Below are 21,415 nucleotides of genomic sequence, written 5' to 3' on the forward strand. Positions count from 1 at the left end.
TATAACATAACAGAGGTGCTGAAGAGCTGTCAGAGCCACACCAAAGCTAAACTGAAGCACTCACATTTCCTTTCCTTCTGGCCTCTGGTTACTGAAAACATTTGCTGAAAATTGCTGTCCCACTCAAGAACTGTCAAAGGTAATTGTGTTGCACAACAGTTACCAAGAAGCATGAAATAACATGGTTACCACCTGGTGACCAAGTTAATGGAACCTGTCTGATGGGCCGCCAAGCCTGCCACATGTGAACACACCAGTTTCTGTCAGAAAACCATGACAGCATAAACTAGGGAGGAAGATGTGGATCAGGGGCCTCTTAGTGGCAATTTATGATACAAATCCCTATGTAAAGGGCAGTTGTCAGGTCACCAAATCTAGTGAGGTCTATGGTTCCAGGAATGGCAGCAAGGGGGCAGATGGGGGATAAAACGCTTGGGGAATGTGGACCTGTGCAAGCAAGTAGTGGGACTTAATTCAAAAAGCACAGTCTAGACTTGGCTCTTCTCACAGCTGGCAATGACCTTGGTGTCTAAGAAAATAAAAGTCAGAGACTCACAAAGTGGAGGGGGCTTAGAGTCTGTCTGGGTCTCCCTCATCCCTTTACTTCTGGCCAAAACTGTGCCCTTCCAAGAGAAATGGAATCTTTTCCTTTTCCAGGAGCATGAAATCTGCCTCATTCCTAGGGCCCATTTTCAGGGTCTCATGTGCTCCTTGAAATGGTTTTGCTTCAACTTGCACTTAGAGGATCCTAAGAAACCCTCTGAATATGGGTGCCTCTATTTATAAGGCAAAATCTCCACTAAGCCTCCAAGTCCATCCGAGGATTCTCTTCAGAGCATCTAGTTCTACCTCAACTTGTCTTACATGGTCATAAACCATGGCTGGCTGGCTGGCTGTGAATCCAGGGCATGGGGTTAGCAGTCTAATCAAGGTATGGTTCAGAAGAGATGCATTAGATCCAGAAATTCCAACCTGCCATGGTTATAAAATCAGCTGACAGTAGGAGTATCTGCTCTTCAAATCTTTGGTGATATTATTGGAGCTTTTGAGGTACAGCTCCAAAATCTTACTTCTCAAGCAGTCATTAAATTGAAATCAAGGCTAACTACAAAATATGTGGATCTCAATGAAAAATGAAAATGTAAGGTCTTTTTTTCAAAAAGCAAAGGGAAAAAGCTTTTTCCCTTTTTTTTGTGAACCCTCTCAACCTTTCATGGTTGTAGTGGTGTTGTTTGTTTTTTGTGGTACTGAGGATTGAACCCCAGGCCTCCTGAAGGCTAGGGAAGGGTTCTACCAGTGAGCTATCCCCCATCCTCTTTCATAGTCTTTTGAATTTGCAGTTTAATGTTATACTTCCTCAGGCTCAGGAACACTTTAGAGGTGAGTATAGACAACTAAGTGTGGCACTTTCACAACCCTAAATCTGCCACAGGGAACAGATGGCAGAGGGCAGAGGTGTTCTCTGGTCAGGGTTGGAGTGCAGAGAGTTGAGAACCCATGCCAGGCAAGTAAGAGATGGCAAGAGGAGAACTGTGCATGAGCCAGCGCTAAGCAGAGCACACACCACTGTCATATTAGACTTACAAAATGCAAATTCAAAAATAAAATGGTTAAAAGTTTTAAAATGGCCACCATAGAATTAAACCAAAGAGCAAAGTCCCCTTCTAACTTCGTAGGATTAAAATTCATTCTCCCTTAGCATTGTGAAAGCACAGCTTAATGGCCAGCTGGAATCTTGTTGTTGAGAGGCCTGGTGACTTTTTGATTCCTATTCTTTTCTACATAATCTGTTCTTTCTTCCTGGAAGTGTTAAGGATCTGTAATCCTGGTATTGTGAGATGTCTCAATTCTATACCTTGGTGTAAGTTTTTCATTACACATTGTCCTTGGGCCTCAGGAACTCCTTTCAGTCTAGAAATCTTTCAGTTCTGGAAAATTGTCTTTAATGATTTATTTGAATTTTTTTTCTGTTTTCTCTTTCTATTACTTTTACTGGTAGATATTGACTCAGTCATCCAGTATCTTTCCTGAATCATTAGGGTTTTAATTACTATAACAAAATACCTAACATAATCAACTTATAAAGAGAAAAGATTTTGGAGGTTCCAGCCAATGACCCATTGCTTTTAGGCCTGAGACAAAGCATCGCAATATGATGGAGCATGCAGAGGACTCACTTCATGATCAGGAAGCAAAATATTGAGGAGGGGCAAATGGTCCCACAATCCCCTCCTAGGGTATACTCAGGGCCCTAAGTCCTCCACTCGGCCCCACCTCTAACAGGTTCCACTACCACTCAGTAGCACCAACCTAGGGAGCAAACCTTTAACATAGGGGCTCTTGGAGGACATTCAAGATACAAATTGTAGCACTTTTCCTGTATTTCTTAGTACTTTTATTTTTCTACTTCTGTTTTGGAATTTTCTTCAATTTTGTCAACTTTCTGTTAAATTAAGAAAAATAGCAATAATATTTTTAATTTTCAAGAAGTCTTTTTTCTCTGTTCATTTTTCATAACAATCTGTTATTTGTATATAGTATCTTTTCCTGTTTGGGCATACTAACAATATTTTAATACTTTTATTATTTAACTATCTTTTTTCCTTCTTGATTTCATTCATTCATATTGAGGAGTCTTTACGAACATCTGGTGATATTTTATATTAAGAAATGTGGCACTGTGATTGGGTCCTACAAGATTATGGACCAGCCCTTTCTCCAAATTTTGGCATAGAGTGAACAGGAAGTGAATTTCCAATTCACTGAAGAACTCTCAAATGTAACTCTGGGTTATTTAGAGGCAAACCTTCATCTCAGGCTGGTGTGTGTGTGTGTGTGTGTGTGTGTGTGTGTGTGTGTGTACATGCACGTGCATTTGTAAAAGGATTTCTGGAAGGAGATGGGAAAGAAATTTGGGGGATCCATAGTAGACTTTTACTTCACTTTGGTTTCATCTCTGCTTTGTTCTAATCTTGCTCCACAAATACAGTAACCCCAAAGAATGAATCTTTAACTTTCTGCCAGGAAGCAGGGCAAGGCTGTTGTGTGGATGCACATGATGACAGAGGAGACTCTCTGGGACTAGCTGCTACAGGCACACTTTCAACAAAAGACCTTTTCCCCAAGGGGCCTTAGTCACCTTCCTTCTACAATACTCATTGCTTATGAGCGTTGAGAGACTTAGAGCTTCTGCAGAGTGAAGTTGCTCTGTTTCTACTTGTCTGTAAGCATTTGGCTTTCTCTGTTCTTTATTCTGCCAGAGTAATTACCATTCTTCCATACATTTCCCACCTTCCAAAAATTTATTGAAACATTTATGGTAAATCATTTCTCAGTCTCTTTGACCTTTGTCTATTAATTTTTTTTTAAGAATTTCTTCACTGTCATTTTAATGAGATTTGGATAGGAAGAACAGATAGTCATGTTCAATTCCACCATATATTTTCAACCAAAGTTCTTTTAGAAATCTTAATCTTTATTGGAATCTACTTTCAGATACTTTACTATTAGGTGAATCCTTGGGTTTTACAGAGTGAAACAGTAACAATCTAGAGAAAGTACATTTTAGTTAATCTCACAGTCTGATTATACTTATTTAACTATAATTCTAATAATCATAGTAAATTAAAGTGGAATTTTAGTAGAAAGTTAGATGTGGATGTGGCTAGAGTTCTGATAGCATCAAGAAGAAATAGTTGGCAGTCCAAAAGAGAAAGATAATACAAAACATAACCAGCTAAAAGAACACATAATAGAACAACAGCTTCTAAGGGTACAGTCTTGAACATGTTTCAAAAAGCATCACTGCATACAACATGTAATTCAGATGCCCTTCTATGGCTCCCCTTTATAGATATAAAGCTTTCTATGGCTCCCTTTTGTTTATAGATATAAGTTGCATGTTCTCTCCATGTTGTTTATTGCCAAATATGGGACTTGTGATTCTAATGAAGCATTATGAATTACTTTGCACCCATGAATTTTCTTTTCAGATCTGTGAATTTCTTCCCATAGCAAGCCTCTTCTTACCATTACAAATCATCCTTTGAGACCCATTTGAATTCCCATAATGTACTCATCCTTCCCCTTCTGTTTGTCCCCATAGTACTTTAGATTTAGATAGTGGGACTTTTTATGCTTTGCAGGAATTTTGAATGTATATATGGACCCTACTTCTCCAATTGGAACATAAACACCAAGGAGAAAATCCTATTACTCTTGGCATAGTGACTTGCTTGTAAATGCTTCTGAGGAAATGCTTTTGGAATATGATTGAAAATATCATTATTGATATTCAACCTCACAATTTTTAGCCTTCAAGGAAAGGTTAAATAAGAATCTATATAGAAGATTAAGTGTATGATGTGTTTTTAAAAGATTTCAAAACTAATAAAAATGAAATAAAATGCTATGTGTAAAGGGCATATTACCTTTAATTTATCATAGCACATATTTCTTAATGTTATACAAAATGTATCATAAAATGTATGTCATGTTAGTTACTTTTCTCTTGTTGGTAAGACAAAATACCTGACACCCAAAGTTAAAGGGGAAAGGCTTTATTTAGCTCACAGTTCATAGAAGTTTCAGTCCATAATCAGCTGGCTTCAAGGCAGGATATATGGCACACAGGCATCACAGAGGAGTAACAACATGGCATGCAAAAGGTAGCAAAAGCAACAAGGGACCTAAACAGAGTCTTTCTGCCTCTTTTATCTTATCCAGACTACTTAGGACAGGTAATACTCACACCCTTAATCCTAGTACCTGTGAGCCTAGAATTGTGCCACGAATTACTTCTAGCATCATACACTCTAGATGCAGTCACCTCTGAAAAAAAAGCACCTAGGACTGCAAGAGGCTTTAGGGGGACATCTAGACTCAAACCATAACATGTTAATAGATAGTGAGTGTTACGTTTCACATGGAACCAATCCTATTTTCACACTAAGCTGTTTAAGTTTGAATGGCTTAGGTGTAAACATCAAGTGCATCTTTTTAAGAAGAAGCTGTGTCAAGAGTTTGTGGGAGGTAGAAAAAAGTGAGTACTGTGTATTTTTTTTCAGTATGTTTTGGAGCCTTTTCTTAACATAACTGACCCGCTTGCAAAATGTTTGGGCTCAAATCCTATCTTGCTCTTGTGTTGCAATTTCCCAGGTGCTTTTATTTTTGTTCTGGATTGATCTTTAATCAGGTGTGACTTCTGATACATTTGCTTTAAATCTCTCTCCCCTCCCCTGTCAAGTAGTTAATGAGCTCAAAATGCAACACTGGATTCTGCAGATTCCCAGGGAGTCAAGTGTAAGTAGAACAAGAAAACAAATGAAAACGGTGAATCACCTGATTGATTTGTACACATCCACGCCAGCTGGCTCCATGGACGTGTGACCCATGGGCAGGGCCACCCCAAGAGAACCCTGTGCTCAGTTGAATGCTCTGCTGTTGCTATCTTGACATTCTTAATCATTTTCTATTATGTTTTGTGTTGTGTAGGTGAAGTGTGATGGGTCAATGGAGCACATCCACAAGCAGAAAATATGTGCACCATCACCTATGTCTACTGTTCCTTGCTGCACATTTACATAGTGTGTATATGATGGCCATGTACACAGAATTCTGGTAGATGCCTGATGCATGGGAGTTCAGTAAGGCTCCAATCATGTTATGTCTACAATGTACAAAACAGGCTATGGCACTCATAGCCTCTGAAGAATACACTTTCCAATCAAACTAGAGCTCACCCTGAATGCAGGAGGAGACAATAGCATTGCCTGAAACATGAATGATCAAGGAAGCTGTCATATCCCATATTAGCCAACCACACATGCTGCAAGTGACAGAAGGGAAGATAGGACAAGCTATAGCTCTTTTTAAAAATTTCACTTCTTGTTCATTACTAAGCTGCAAACAGAGAATGTTGGTAGAACGTGAGTGTATGAAGATGTAAAATAAAAACAGTTGAGTTAGTTTTGTACCACATTTCCATTGTTCTGATAAGAATGAAATACATATGTATAAATAAAATACAAATCATGTGTAGTGATTCCTTAAAAAAGTTAAATGGTCTTATAGTTGCATTTAAAACTGGTATTCCACAATGTAAAGATGAATGATAAAATTCATACTAACAAAATTATAATTTAATTTATATTGATTTAGAACATTTAATAAGAGGTAAAACCCACCATGACAAGAGACACTGGCAGAGAGTAAAAACTTTCTATTTTAGTAAATTTTAATGGCATTCACTCTGCTCTTCTGAGTAAGCACTTCGTTTCATTTTACAGTGGGCCCCACAATAATGTAGTTGGACCTGCATACATGTCTGGATCTCCAGAGAAAAATTATATGTTAGTACAATTTTCCAGTAAGTAATCTGTTTCAAAAACTACAAAGAACATTGTCAGAAAATGTCCATAAGGGGATCAAAGTTTTGTGGTCCCCAGGGACACAGGGAATGCGTGCCCTGTGATGGCCATGGCCCAAGAGAGGAGTCACATCAGGAATTACTGGAATATAAGACCTCATATGGTCATGTTTGCAATGGGACCAGAACACAGAAACATGTTTCACACTTATTATATTCAGTGAGTCAACCGATCCATTTGAACCTTGGCACAAAACAACCCTAGAGAGTCTTCTTTTATTCACAAATATGTATCGGTCACAAAATACTGCACAATCAAGGAGACAGGCACAGTCCTTATCTTTGTGGAATTCTCAGGCCAGTGTCACAGAAAGTAGCAAATCAAGAATGAAATAAAATAAAAAGTACTTAAAGACTATATGGAATTTCCTCTTCTAGAAAACTCTTGTAACTTTGTAAATTTTGTATTAGTTATCAGAACTTTCATTCCAAGTGACAAAAGCAAACCAACAAAAGAAGAAACAAAGAAGAACCACTCAAACAAACAAGCAAACAACCCACCTTAAATTGGCTTAAGCAAAAATAAAAAGTTCATATAGTCCAAATCACATGAATTATCAGTGAGGTGATTCTCTAAAAGAAAACTAAAGCACTTGTATCAGAAAAAGGGGATTGGATATGCCACTCCAGAATTGGTTAATAAAACTTTTGACAATGTGAAGAATCACTCCTGCTCCTATTGGAATATATACTGTAAAATGTTGATGTGATGACATTTTTAAAGTAGGAAACTCCTGAATGTTTCTATTATTTTGAGGTGTATTTTGAATCTGCAGGATATTGTCTCTAGAGTGTTAAGAATATCCATTGAAAACTTGTGTGAAATGTCTTGGAATACTGAAAAATGTTCAATAAACCCAAGAAGGCAGGAAAGTGAAACAGAGGAATAGGAATGAGGAAACAAAGGACAAACATAAGGAATTAGGAAATAATTTAAATTGAACAAAAATAAAAATACAACATATCAAACTTGTGGAGTGCAGATAAAGTAGTGCTTTGAAGAAAATTTAAAGTATTGCATACTTGAACTAGATAATAAGAGAGGTATCAAATCAATCTAAGCCTCAACTATAAGAAACTAGAAAAAAAAGAAGAATAAAGCAAATTTAAACAAGCAAAAATAAGGAAATCATACAGATATGAATAGAAATTGGTAAAACTGTAAACAGGAAATAACAGAGTGAATTTATTGTCAAAAGCTAATTGTTTGATGCCGCCTGCTTGGTGCCCCCCCCCCAAAAGCTAACTGTCTGAAAAGATCAATAAAATGTATAAACTTAGCAAGCCTGACAAAAAAGAGGAAAGATACAAATTACCAATGTTAGAAATAAAACATACCATCTCTGAAAACATTGGAAATGTGATAAAGGGATGCTGTAAATAACTCAATGTATATGAATTCTAAAACCTGTATTAAATGAAAAAAATTCCTTAAAAACCATAAACTGTCTGTCTTAGTTACTTTCTCATTGCTGAGTCACAGTACCAAAGACCCACAATTCTAAGGAGAAAAGGTTTATTTTGACACACAGTTTGTAAAGGTTTCAGTCCATAGAAGGCTGGTTCCCAGGAAGGATGGCATGGCAAAGAAGAAACACTCCATGGCATGGTAGGCAGGAAGCAGAAAAAGAGAGATCAAGAAAGGAGGGAGGGAGATAGACCCTTCCAGGCCACCTCCCCAGTGACCCACTTCCTTCGACCAGGCTTCACTTCCTAACATCACATTTAGCTATAAACTCATCAATGAACTAATCCATGGATGAATATCATACCCACATGATCCAATCACTTTCCAAAGCCCATGTATGAGTGCATGAGACTTTGGGGGAACATCTAAATATAAAACATAATACTACCCAAACTGACCCCAAATTAAATTCATACCTGAATAGTGCTATAGCTATTAAGGAAATTGATTCCATGGTTCAAAAGCTTTCCCAAGAGCAAATTCCATAGATTGTTCCACAAGTACAGAATATTCTACTAATTCAAAAGAGGAGTACTACCAGTTTACACTATTTCCTCCACAAAATAGTCAACATTTTACTCTTCATTTTATGAAATCAGAGTTATTCTGATATCAAAATGAAAGATACTACAAGAAATGAAAATTACCAATCAATAGCTGTCATGAGTAGAGATGCAAAATCCATAATGCTGTATTAGAAAAATCAAATCTTGAGATGTAGAAAACCAGTTAGAGCTTATCTAACAAATGCAAGTGATTCATTATCAAACAGTTGAAGGAAGAAAAATCATATGATCATATCAATAGATACTAAAAAAATAATTTGACTATTTAATATCCCTTCATAATTTTTTAAAAATCTCAATAAACAAGGAATAAAATGATTATCTTCAACTTGAGAATATTTTACAAAAATTTTCAAAAATCTCTACAGCTAATGACTTACTGATTGGTCAAAGAATGCTTTGCCTTTAAGATTGAGAGCAAGGTAAGGATGTCCACTCTTTTAATTTTTATACTGTATTGTACAAGAAATCCTAGCCATTGCAGTAGAAATAACAAGAAATAAAAAGCAGGTCAACTGGAAAGGGAAAAAATAAAGTCCCTTTCTGCACATGACATGATTGTCCATGTAGAAAATCTCAAGGAATATTTGAGAAAATCTCCTAGGACAAATAAGTGAGGTTACAGGATATCAGAGGAACACACAAAAAACAAGCTTTCTTCTTTGTGTATGCCATGAGCAATTGAAACTGAAATGCCATGTCTACAGCCATACCACCCTGAATGTGCCCGATCTCATCTGAAACTGAAATTCCTCTAAAAAACATAATTATTGTATTAGTTTGTTAGAGCTTCCATAACAAAGTAGCACAGACTGGGCAGCTTAGGCCACAGAAATTTGTTTCCTCATAATTCTTGAGGACAGTAACCTGAGATCATGGTCTTGGCAATTTTTTTTCTTCTTAAAGCCCTATTCTTGGCTTGTAGATTTCTATCTTCTCATGTCTTCATGTGGTCTTTTCTCTGTATGTATTTCTAATCTCATCTTTAAATTTTAGTAAGTTTATTATAACTGGTACATAAAACAGAATTAAAATACATGTATACATTGTATAATGTTTAAATTAGGTCTAGCATCTATATCCTCATTTATTATTTCTTTATAATATTCAAAATCCTTTTTTTAGCTGTTTGAAATGTGCAGTGCAATATTGTTATCCATAGTCATGCAACAGCATGACAGAACTTCTTACTCGTGTCTAGCTGATCAACCTTACTCATCCCTCCCTTCCCCCCATGAAACTCAACCTTTGGTTAATTCTGCTCTTTTTATAAAGATGTCAGTCACAGTCGAGTAGAGCCCACTCAAATGACCTCATTTGAGTTTAATTACCTCTTTAAAGAGCTATCTCCAAATACAGTCACATTCTAAGATATTGGGGGTTACAATATCAAATTATGAATTTTGAAGAGGATGCTATTCACCTCATGACAGTTATTAAGATTAGCTCCAAACAAGAATGTTTGTTACAAATATAACAAAACATGGGCAAGATCCTTTTATTTTGGACCACAAATATTGATGAAAGAAATCAAAGACATTTTAAATAAATGGAGAGATTTACCATGTTTGTGGATTATGATTCAATAAAGTTAAATGGCAATTTTACCCAAACTGACCTATATATTTAATCAAAATGCCATCAGAATCTTGGGTAGATAAGGACAGTTGATTATGAAATTTATATGGAAAATTAAAAGAATAATCAAATAATTTTAAATAATAAAGTTGGTGGACTCAATTTGATTTAAAGACTTAACTTAAAGCTATAGTAATCAAGACTATGTGCCATGTGGTATTGGGGAAGGATAGGGTAGACTTGCCAATTAGAAAACAGAATAGTAACTGGGGATTTAGCTCAGTGGTTCCACAGTCCTGCCTCGCAAGCACAAGGTCCCGAGTTCGATCCTTGGTACCAAAAAAAAAAAAAAAAAAAGAAAGAAAACAGAATAGAGCTTCTAGAAATAGACTCACACAAATATACTCAACTGATTTTTGACAAAGAGGCAAAGAAAACTCAATGAAGAAAGGATAGTTTTCCCAACAGGAATAATTGAATTGAAGGAACAGTTGGGCATCCTATGCAAGAGAGTGAACCATGACCTAAATCTCACCTTATAGAAAAATCAATTTGAAGTGAATCATGGATCTAAAAACAAAAGGTACAAGTATAAAAATTTTTAAGGGAAACAAAGGAGAAACTGTTCCCTGGAGTTTGATAAAGAGGTCTTATGACACCAAAAGCACAAGTGATAAAAAAAATTGATAAATTGGAGTTCATTAAAATGGATAAATTTTGCTATAAGAAAGACATTCTCAAGAAAATCTACATTCTAAAAGAAAATATTTGAAAACCATGTATCTAACAACCTATATCCAGTGTATGTAAGGCCTAGCAACCTATATCCAGTGTACCTAAAGAACCCTGACAACTCAATAGTCAGGCAATAAACAACTCAATTTTAAAAATGTGCAGAAGATTTGAATGACATCCCATCAAAGAGGATATAATGGAGGCAAATAAAAACATGAAAGAACACCCTCATTATTATTAACCACTAAGAAAATTCAAACTAACAACATGACAAGATATTATTGTATACCTATTAGAATGACAAAACTAAAAACATTGACCTGACAAGTGTTGGTGAGGATGTATAGCAATTGGAACACTCATACATTGCTGGTAAGAAGGTAAAATGGTACAACAACTCTGAAAAACTATTTGGTAGTTTCTTAAAAAGTAAAAAAAAAAACAAAAAAACCCCATATGATTGTGATTTGGCCATCCCGCTTCTAGGTAACATATTTATCCCATAGAAATCAAATCTTACCTGCACACAAAACCTGCGTGTAGACGTTTATAGCAGCTCTTTAGAATTTCCAAAAATTTACAAATGAATGGATAAAAACCCTACTAAATCTATGCAGTGGGCTACTATTCAGCAATAGAAAAGAATGAACTACTGACAACAATTTAAATGAATGTCAAAGTTATTATGTCAAGGGAAAGAAGCCATTCCCAAAGTTAACCCACTTTCTAGTGGTTTCTAGTGCATTAATAGTTACATGCATGACATTTCAAAAAGATAAAACTATAGTGATGGAAAACAGGTCTGTGGTTTCCAGTACTCTTGAGAATGCAGAATGTGATTAAAAAGCTGTAATGAGCTAGGACCACCTCCTTGTAGGCACCTCTTTATAAGCATTTCTTTTTTATTTTTGGTGGGGGAGGTATTGATAAAATAGTTCAGAATCCACAAGGAAGCCTCTTTGAGATTACAGAATAAGATTTTCTTTCAGAATGTTAAGTATTCTCATTTTTTAAAGTTTCTGTTAATAACCAGCTCTCAAAGCACTTAATCAGGTCCAAATTGGTGAAGCTAGTTCATCCACGTGGGAATTATGAATGGATGGATTTTATCCACTTTTTACAGGTTTGACAAAGGTAGGATTCATTGGAGATCTGATCATCCCGGGCCTGGCTTTTTCTCTGTCCAAACCCATGGTCAAAACTCTGGAGATAACTAGGTAACTGCTTCAGGAAAGTTTGGGGAGGAGTGAGTATTGTAATCCCCCTTATTACCTTTCCTGTAACAGAAATCCTGGGCCTTCCCATGACATTTAATCAAAGCTGTCTTCTGCCTTGTTTGGAAATCAAAGTGACAGGTTTCTCCCCGCTTTATTTACAAAGACGTAGCAGAGCAAGCGAGCAAGAGCTCTGAACAAATACATCTCAAGCATCAGGTCAGCACATGTTGTAGATTTTCTTGCTCGGTACAGATGTACAACCTTGGTTTTCAGAAGGGACCTGAGACCTCTAACCTATTGCTTAAGAACAAAAGGTAATAGTCTCAATTGTGGCATCACAGGTGTTTCCCATGAGAGGGGAGCCTCTCCATGGCTACCCTCATCTAACAGTCTGTCCTGTGGGTACCCCCTAGTGGTCAGTTATACTGAGTGGCTTTCTGTGCCTTGCAGCCAGGAGCTCTGTGACTGCCTGGAGGACCATATATAAAATAAAGAAACATTCTGAAGTATTTCTTTGATGCAGCAATAAAAACTAGGTGACCACCAAGAGGATAGGGAACAGAAAATAAACAGAATTATCTGACCAAGTGGTGTTAAAATGTGATCACTAGAGCTAGGAGTCCTTGCAGTGTTTTTCTTCAGCTGCATGGGCAAGACTTTTTGCCTGCATGTGCTTTAATTTTCTCTCCCAGAAAATAATAACTTATCTAATATCTAATAATATGTTCAGTAGGTGTTTTCTGCAATGGTGTTGGGTATCATTTTTGCCACCTGATCAGATGCCAATCTTGAGAAGGATAGTAATCATTTTCTGTTGCTATAACAAAATATCTGAGGCTGGATAATATATAAAGGAAAGATGTTTGCTTAACTCAACTTTCTGAAAATTCAAGAACATAGCACTATAACTGCTCAGCTCTTTGAGGGCCTCCGTGGCTGTGTCACAACACGGCAGATGGCATCATGAGAGGAGTATGTGTAAGAGATCATGTAGCAAGACAAGAAGTCAGGGGGAATCATATGGCAAGACAGGAAGCCAGAGAATAGCTTCCTCCAAGAGGATGGTGGGACCCTGTCCTTCCTTTCTCTCTCTTTACTTCCTGGCCATGAGTTGAATGGCTTTCTCCACTATCTGTTTCTATCATGATATACTTTGCTTCCATAAGCCCAAAGCAGTGGGACCAACTGGTCTTGGACTGAATCCTCCAAAACTGTGAGCCAAAATAAGCCTTTTCTCTTTTAAGTTGATTATCTCAGGTATTCTGTGATAATAACTACCACAATCCCTTCTGAAGGCAATACTCCCAGTAACCTCTTACAGGTCACCTCAATCCCCTAACACTGGGGAATAAGCTGCCCTCTGGCACATAAACATTTGGGGACAAAGCACGTCTAAACCATAACAAGAAGAGACTGTGCCTCCGAGGCTGAAGAGAATGTAGAATGTGGACTTTTGTAGGCCTCTCCTTGCCCTCCATCTTCCAGCCCTTCCTATCCATGCCAGTGCAAACTTCCTTTGTATTTGAAATAGACGATCAGGATTAAAGCATAATTGAAGCCAATTAAAACTTAGTTTAGTTTCTTCCAAAAGACATCCAAACATGATTAAAACCTGCTAGTTTTCCTTGAAATGTAAGGATGTGGATTTAAATCTTAGGCTGCTGTACCTTTGGATTCTGCCCTTCACTTTAAAGCTTTATAAGTCCTGGAGCCTTTTCCTGCCTTGTTCCCCATGAGCCTCTGTTATTTCTCGGAAGTGACCTCTCTCCTTTTGGATGGTCCCTGTCTTTCTTTTCTTCTGCACTTTTCTTTAATGTGTTTCTCTTGAATTAAATGAACACCCCATGCACCCTCCCCACCATCTCCTCCTGTGGAGTGAGGACCATTGCGGGATTATGGCTGTATGTCCTATCCCTCCTCTGTCCTACCCTGATGTCCCTCTGCCCTCCTGAGGTGCCTGCTCTTTCTCCAAATTGTCCTGCCCTGATGCCTAGCAGGCTAGGGAAAATGCCTGTGACAGTGTCTATGTGCCTTCCCTCTGGGGACTCCATTGCTCTCAGGGCAATGGCAGGTAGTGGAGAAATCTACAAAGAGAAAGACAAACTAATGATAATGCCTTCCCAAGAGCAGAGAGAAGCCTGGCAGGACCATGGCACTTCCTGCCTTGCTGTGTCCAATGTCCATCTCTTCCTACTGGAATCCCAAGGACTCTTTTCATCCCAGGGTTTTGTTCCAGATGGAATGTTAAGACGGTTTAGATGCTGAAAGACAGGTCAGTGGCTGGGGGTGGGGAGAGGTGTGAGCTTGTCCAGATCTGTGGATTTGCCAGGACTGTTTTTAAGTTGACACACTGCTAAATAAAAAAGCCTCTTCCTTTGATCTCAGGGACTTCCTGGGTAGACTGTCTGATTAGATAAAGATCACATTCCCCCCTCCCTCATCCCTTAGGAACTAATCTAAACTGTGCAGCCATTCCTTATCCTGCATCCCTGCCTCCTTTTCCCAGACTGCCTCTCTGTCTTACTGGGTCTCTGCTTAGGTCTTGAGGGTTTTTCTTTCTGTTTCAGCAGGGGAGGGGAGCCTGAGAAGCTGGGGCACATCTTCCTCTTTGAATTCTTCTTTGGTTGTTTAGAAACAAAGCAAAAGCTTTGTTTGAGAGTCTCATATGGACATCGTCTGGTCGTGGGCATCAAAGGAAATTGATCTGTTTGCAACATGGTCAGCTGTCGGGATGCTGTGAAGCAAGCGAGTTGGCAGGTGGAGGGGTTTGGAGCGAGAGACTCAGTCCATGCCTGCACTAGGATCATCGGCCAGGGAAACGGGGTGGGGGGCCCTCTTCTCTCACAGCCTGTACCTCTTTACATGGCACCCAGCTGCCTTTCATGGCCATCGACAGATGGATTCTTGGGAGTGGGACAATTTGAAAAACTGCTGAAACCCAAAGAGTTGCCAAATTAAAAATGATCTCGTCTAACTTTCAGCTCTGCTCAGGAGGAACATCTCTTTATGAGAATGAAAAAATGACTTTGCCAAAAGTTACTTGTATTTTTAGTATTTCATTTAATTTAACACACTAAGTGATACATATCATATTTTAAGTGATACACATCCACAAATTACATAATACAAATGTTAAGACATTAGCTCTTTAGGAAAACTCACTTAACAACTTTTCAACCCTATTTTACAAGTGAGGGGGCTAAAGTACAGAGAATTTAAGTACCTTGCTGAAGTCACATATGGTCAGTGAGCCATGCCCAGGCAGTCTCACCCAAGAATCTGATACTACTACCTTGATTCCCTCCACACTCACTCAGAAATTCACTAAGAAAATACACACAAAAAGAAAAGATGCAAATTCAATATTTTAAAACAATATTTGCATATACATGAAAAACAGTCACAAACATACGTGGGAGGCAGTTGAAGGCATTGGACCCTTCATCAGCCTCACTAACATTTATTTGAGAGCTGACAGTGTGGGCCAGGCTCTGGGGTAGGTGCTGGGGATCCAGCTGGGGGCAAATGCTGTGTCACTATGCCCAGGTTGAGGCTTCAAGGCAGCAGGCCTGGGCCAAGCACTGCTGTGTGGCTGGGATCCTGGAACTTCCTAGAGCAGTTCTCCTGGATCCAAGTAGCAACCACCCTTACCAAAGAGTGAGAGCCCTGCCTGAGGGGTGCAGTGGGCTCCTGGTCTAGCCACACTTGAAGTAGGAGTTGAGATTCATATGGTATAATTCCTGGAAGAAGAAACTGCTGATTTTTGCTCGAGTATCTTCTTTATTTGTCATAGAATTATTCCTCCTCCTCCTCCTCTTCTTCTTCCTCCTCCTCCTCCTCCTCCTCTTCTTCCTCCTCCTCCTCCTCCTCCTCCTCCTCCTCCTCCTCCTCCTCCTCCTCCTCCTCCTCCTCCTCTTCTTCTTCTTCTTCTTCTTCTTCTTCTTCTTCTTCTTCTTCTTCTTCTTCTTCTTCTTCTTCTTCTTCTCCTTCTCCTTCTTTCTTCTTTCTTTTTCATCTTTCATCTTTCTTCTTTCTTCTTTTTTTAACCTGGGGCATGTGGGTACTTTAGAACAGCTTTCCTCATTGTCTTTGGCAAACAGTTTTGCCCATTTGACTACATCCTGCTGTATAGGCTATAAGGAAAAATAACCTCAACTTCTGAGAAGTCATTTTTCACTCCTCCTTGTTTGCTGGCTGGAATATGCACATGATGGTTGGAACATGGAAAGTCATTTTAGACCACAAAATGGAAACTGCCTAAAGAGAAATGTGGAGCAGTGTGGAAGGAATTGTCAAACTCTAGATTTATTTTTCATGAGAGATCAATAAACTTCTATCTTACTTTCACCATGGTTACCTTGTTTCCCCTCCCTTACAGTAAGACAACCCTAATCCTACCTCATATCCATATTTAATAATGGTTGACATGGTTTTATTAACTTAGGTCTTTGTAAAACCACCCTATTTGTGTACAATATACTTCCTTTCTCTTTAAATACACCAGAGCTAAATTCTCTCCTTTTCAGGCTTGAGCTCTGCTGGTATGGTTCATCTCTGAATATTGCCCTCAGGTTTGCACACAGGAAGGGGTTGATGCCTTTAGGGTGACAGGACACTCCTCAGGCACAGAGCTAACACACCACACATGGAACTCTGTGAAGGAAGTCTAAGCGCTCTTGGGGATGTAGGGCTATCTTCATAACATCCCCTACTCTCCCTCCTCCATGAATCTGATCTCAGTTTTTGGGAAGAGCCACCTTGTGCCCTCAACCTGGGCCCTGGAAGAGTGAAAGTGGGAGCCTCTTGATGGCAGACCACAGCTAATGGTTACTTCCAACAGAAGGGGAGCCTGGTGTCCCTTTCTCCACAACTCCATCTGCTGTCCCCAGCCTCTGGCTTCAGGGTCTGGAGTTTGGAGTCTGGATGCATGCAGGGCAGACTGTCTGCTCTTCAGCCCTCAGGTTTGCAAAACTTCCTGTGCTTTCTTAGATCCACATTGTACCACGAGTTCTGGTCACCTCCTGCTCACTAGAAGAGTCCTGCAAGTCTCTGTAGAACCCAGGCTGTTAAGACAGCTTGTGGCCTGTAATCAGACTCCAGTGGCAGCCACAGGGCAGGGCCCTGCTGTCAAGTAGATCACCTAGGTGTCCGTGTGCGTGTGTGTGTGTGTGTGTGTGTGCTGAGAAGGGAGTTAATTTGTAGTGATCTTAGAGTAGATAAAATTTCCCTGTAGACAAAATTTAACCCCATTCATATCTTTGTACATCACAGCAAACTTAGAACTCTGAAGAATAATCCTTTTTCCCCCTCACAAATATATGGGACAGAATGTGGGATGTATTTTTTCATCCACCATTTTGCTTTTCTTTTTCAGTTTTTGATCTCTTTTTTGCAATCTGCAACGTACCTGGCTCTTCTCTCGTGTTCTCTGGTGACTACTCCCTTTTAGAATTAAGTCAGGAACATTCCTTGATCCCAGGCCTCTGTGAAACCAGACATCAGTCCTCGTGTGTGGAGCTCTGTCTCCTGTAGTCTCCAGTTTCTCATGAGGAGTAGTCATATGTGAGTGCTGGGCACAGACCACCAGATGCTATCTGTAGTTCATGCTCATAGTCCAGTTGTCTGGTCTTCTGCAGTTAGGGCTTTTCTTCTATGTAACAGTCACTTTAAAAAATTAGACTGGTACTTTTATTGCAATCAGTGAATCCACAGATTCAAAGATCATAGTTTTCTTGGGGCTCTCGCTTCATGCCCTACCTTCTCTGAATTTGGACAGAGGTGTAATTATAGCATCATAGTAGTTTTATGTTCCTCAGAATCCTGAAGACTTCGTCTATTCATCCTTCTTCCCTCTGGCCACCATTAATCTTTTTACTATTTCCATATTTTTGTCTTTTCCAGACATAAGTATGTAGACTTTTCAGGTTGGCTTCTTTCATGTGGTAATATACATTTAAATTTTGTCTGTGTCTTTTGATGGTTTGACAACTCATTTCTTTGTAGTGCTTATCTTAGTCCATTTTCTGGTTCTATAATAAAATACCCAAGACCAGGTAATTTATAAGGAATAGAGGTTTATTTAGCTAAGAGTTATTGAGACTGGGAGGTCCAGGAACATATTGTAAGCATCTGCTCAGCATCTGGTGATTGGCCTTTTTGCTGCATCAAAACATGGGAGAGGGCATCACAGGATGAGACAGAGTTAACTTGCTAGAGAGAGCTTACCTTTATAATAAAATCACTCTTGCGAGGACCCTTTAACACACCAATCTACTCACATTCATTCTTGAATGAAAGATTTCATTCATCAAGGAAGATCTCTTAGGAGAAGATTACCTCCAAGAGAGTCCACCTCCAAATACCACTAACATGTGATTTTGGGAGTTAAGTTTCCAACATATGAGTTTAAAAGACACATTCAAACCACAGCAGTGCTGAATGATATTTCATTGGATATACCATAGTTTATTTGTCCATATACTTACTGAAGGACATCTTGTTAGCTTCCAAGTTTGGGCAATACTGAATAAAGCTTCTGTAAACATCTGTGTATGTGTTTTTGGGTGGACATAAGTTTTCAACTCCTTTGGAGTTGTCATAAGCTTTTAATACTAATGAACTCTAGCTATTAATTTTTTCATGGATTGTGCCTAAAAAGTCATTGCCAAACTCAAAGCCATCTAGATTTTCCACATTGTTGGCTTCTAGAAATTATATAGTTTTGTGTTTTACAATGAGGTCTATGATCCATTTTGAGTTATTTTCTTATGAAGGATGTAAGGTCTTTATCTATATTTTCCCTCCCTCCCTCCCTCCCTCCCTCCCTCCCTTCCTTCCTTCATTCCTTCCCTCCCTCCCTCCCTCCCTCTTTCTTTCTTTCTTTCTTTCTTTCTTTCTTTCTTTCTTTCTTTCTTCCTTCCTTCCTTCCTTCCTTCCTTCCTTCCTTCCTTCCATTCATTTTTATTTTTTCACCTGTGGATGCTCAGTTATTGTAGCATCATTTGTTAGAAAGACATTTTCCATTGTATTTTCTTTGTAAAAATCAGTTGCCTAGGTTTGTGTTGACTAATTCCCAGACTGTCTCTTCTGTTCCATTGATCTATTTGTCTGATCATTTGCAAATACTATACTGCATTGATATATTAGCTTTACAGTAAGCTTTGAAATAGGGTAGTGTTAATTCTCCAACTTTGTTCTTCTCTGTTAATATTGTGTTGGCTATCGTGGATCTTCTTCTTCCCCACATAAACTTTAGAATCACTATGTCAATATACACAAAAAATAACTTGCTGTATTTTTTATTGTGATTATATCAAGACTGTAAATCAAGTTAGGAAGACTTCCTAGCATGGAATATCTCTCTACTGTTTTAGGGTTTTTTTTTCATTTCTTACACCAGAATTTTGTACTTTTCCTTATTCAGATCTTGTACATATTTTGTTAAATTGATACCTAAGTATTTCATTTTCTGGCAGGGTGTTAGTGTTTGTATTTTCAATTTAAAATTCTACTGTTCGTTAGTGATATATAGCAGTGCAGTTAACTTTTGTGTATTAACCTTGCATCTTACAGCCCTGCTAAAATCACATTTTAGTTCTAGAATTTTTTTTGTCTGTTGTTTCAGATGTTCTTCATGGGCAATCTTGTCAACTGTGAACAAAGACAGTTCATTTTATTCTTTCCCAATCCTTTTCTTGCCTTGATTCAGTAGCTAGTACACCTAGTATGTTGTTGAAAAGGGGTGATGAGAGGGGACATACTTGCTTTGTACCTTATCTTAGTAAGAGAGCTTTGTACTTTTCATCAAGTAAGATGTTAGCTGTAAGTTTTGTGTAGATATTATTTACCATGTTTAGGAAATTGTACTCTATTCCTACTTTATTAAGAGGTTTTCCTTTTTTCAAATCATGAATGCATGATGAATTTTTTTAGAAGCTTTTTCTGTATCTTTTAATATGACCATGTGGTTTTTCTTCTTTAGGAATTGTTGATCCAATTATTACATTAATTATTTTTCACATACCCAAACAGTCTTGCATATCTGGAATAAATCCCATTTGGCCATTGTGTATAATTATTTTTATATGTTGCTAGATTCAATTTACTAATATTTTGTTGAGGATTTTTGCATCTATGTTCATAAGAGATATTGGTCTGTACTATTCTTACCTTGTGATATCTTTGTTTGGTTTAGGTATTAGAGTAATTCTGGCCTCATAGAATCAATTAGGAGTACTTTTTCTGCTTGTTTCTTCTAAAAGATATTGTAAAGAATTGGTGTAATTTCATCTTCAAATGTTTGGAAGAATTCATCAATGAACTCATCTGAGCCTGGTGTTTCCTTTTTAAATCATTATTAATTATTGATTCACTTTCTCCAATACATATAGGCCTATGCAATTGCTCTATTTCATTTAGGTTATTAAATTAGTAGGCATAGAGTTATTTTTGGTATTACTTTATTATTCTTTCAATGTCTACGGGATCTGTAGTGATATCCTCTCTTTTCTCTCTGATATTAATAATTTGTGTTTCCTCAATTTTTTTCATTATTAGCCTGGTTAGCAACTTACAGAATTTATTAATCTTTTAAATGATTCAACTTTCTTATTTTGCTGATTTTCTCTATTTCCTGTTTTCAATTTTATTAACTTCTACTATAATTTTTTATCTTTTCTTCCACTTTGGATTTGTTTTTCTCATTTTTAAGTTTCCTAAAGTTAGAGGTTAGATGATTTATTTTAGATCTTTCTTCTTTTCGAATATATACACTCAATGCTATAAATTTCTCTCTAAGCTATTACTTTTTTGCATTCCACAAAGTTTAATAAGTTGTATTTCATATTTCTTTACTTCAAAGTATTTTTAAATGTCTCTTGAGATTTCTTCTTTGATCCATGTTTTATTTAGAAATGTTATTTAATCACCACATTTTTGGGATTTTCTAGCTATGAAGGCAAATCTTGTTTAAAAGAACAGAATTCAGTGATATATTTTTAAGTGATTCCTTTTCTTCTTCCCCTCCTGAAAGGATGAGGGGATTTTTTTCCCCAGGGTTTCCTGTAGTGAGGGCAAGCTCCTAGAGGGAAAACTCAGAAAATAACTAGATCCCTTGGAGTTTCCCTCTCTCAGCTTGTCCGCACTGAGAATGTAGCAATTTGTCAGTTATAACGCAGGGGTCCATTCCTTGACCCTGGTTCCTGAGCAAGTTTATGTTTATGATTTTCTGCTCCAGCAACTTGTAATTCTCTATATTAACCTATTTATCTCTCCAGTTTTGGAAGTAATAGTTTGCCATATGATCCCATCTCTCTGATGCATCTAAGAACTGTTGAGTTTTGGTGTGTTTAACTTTTTACTTGTTAGGAAAAAGTGACAAATTCTAGTTTCTTTCATGCTAGACCAGAAACTAGTCATATAATTT

General features: G+C 37.8%; 1 protein-coding gene across 9 annotated transcripts in view; it reads left to right on the forward strand.

Annotated features, from left to right (window-relative positions):
• Window positions 1–21,415, forward strand: part of Tasp1 (taspase 1) — a 408,843-nt gene that overhangs the window by 314,142 nt on the left and 73,286 nt on the right. The gene's annotated exons all lie outside the window — the stretch shown is intronic.

Source organism: Heterocephalus glaber, unplaced genomic scaffold (assembly GCF_053883595.1).
Source record: "Heterocephalus glaber isolate CG9 unplaced genomic scaffold, H.glaber_assembly_v1.0 deba00001532, whole genome shotgun sequence".
In the NCBI taxonomy this organism is placed as follows: Eukaryota; Metazoa; Chordata; class Mammalia; order Rodentia; family Bathyergidae; genus Heterocephalus; species Heterocephalus glaber.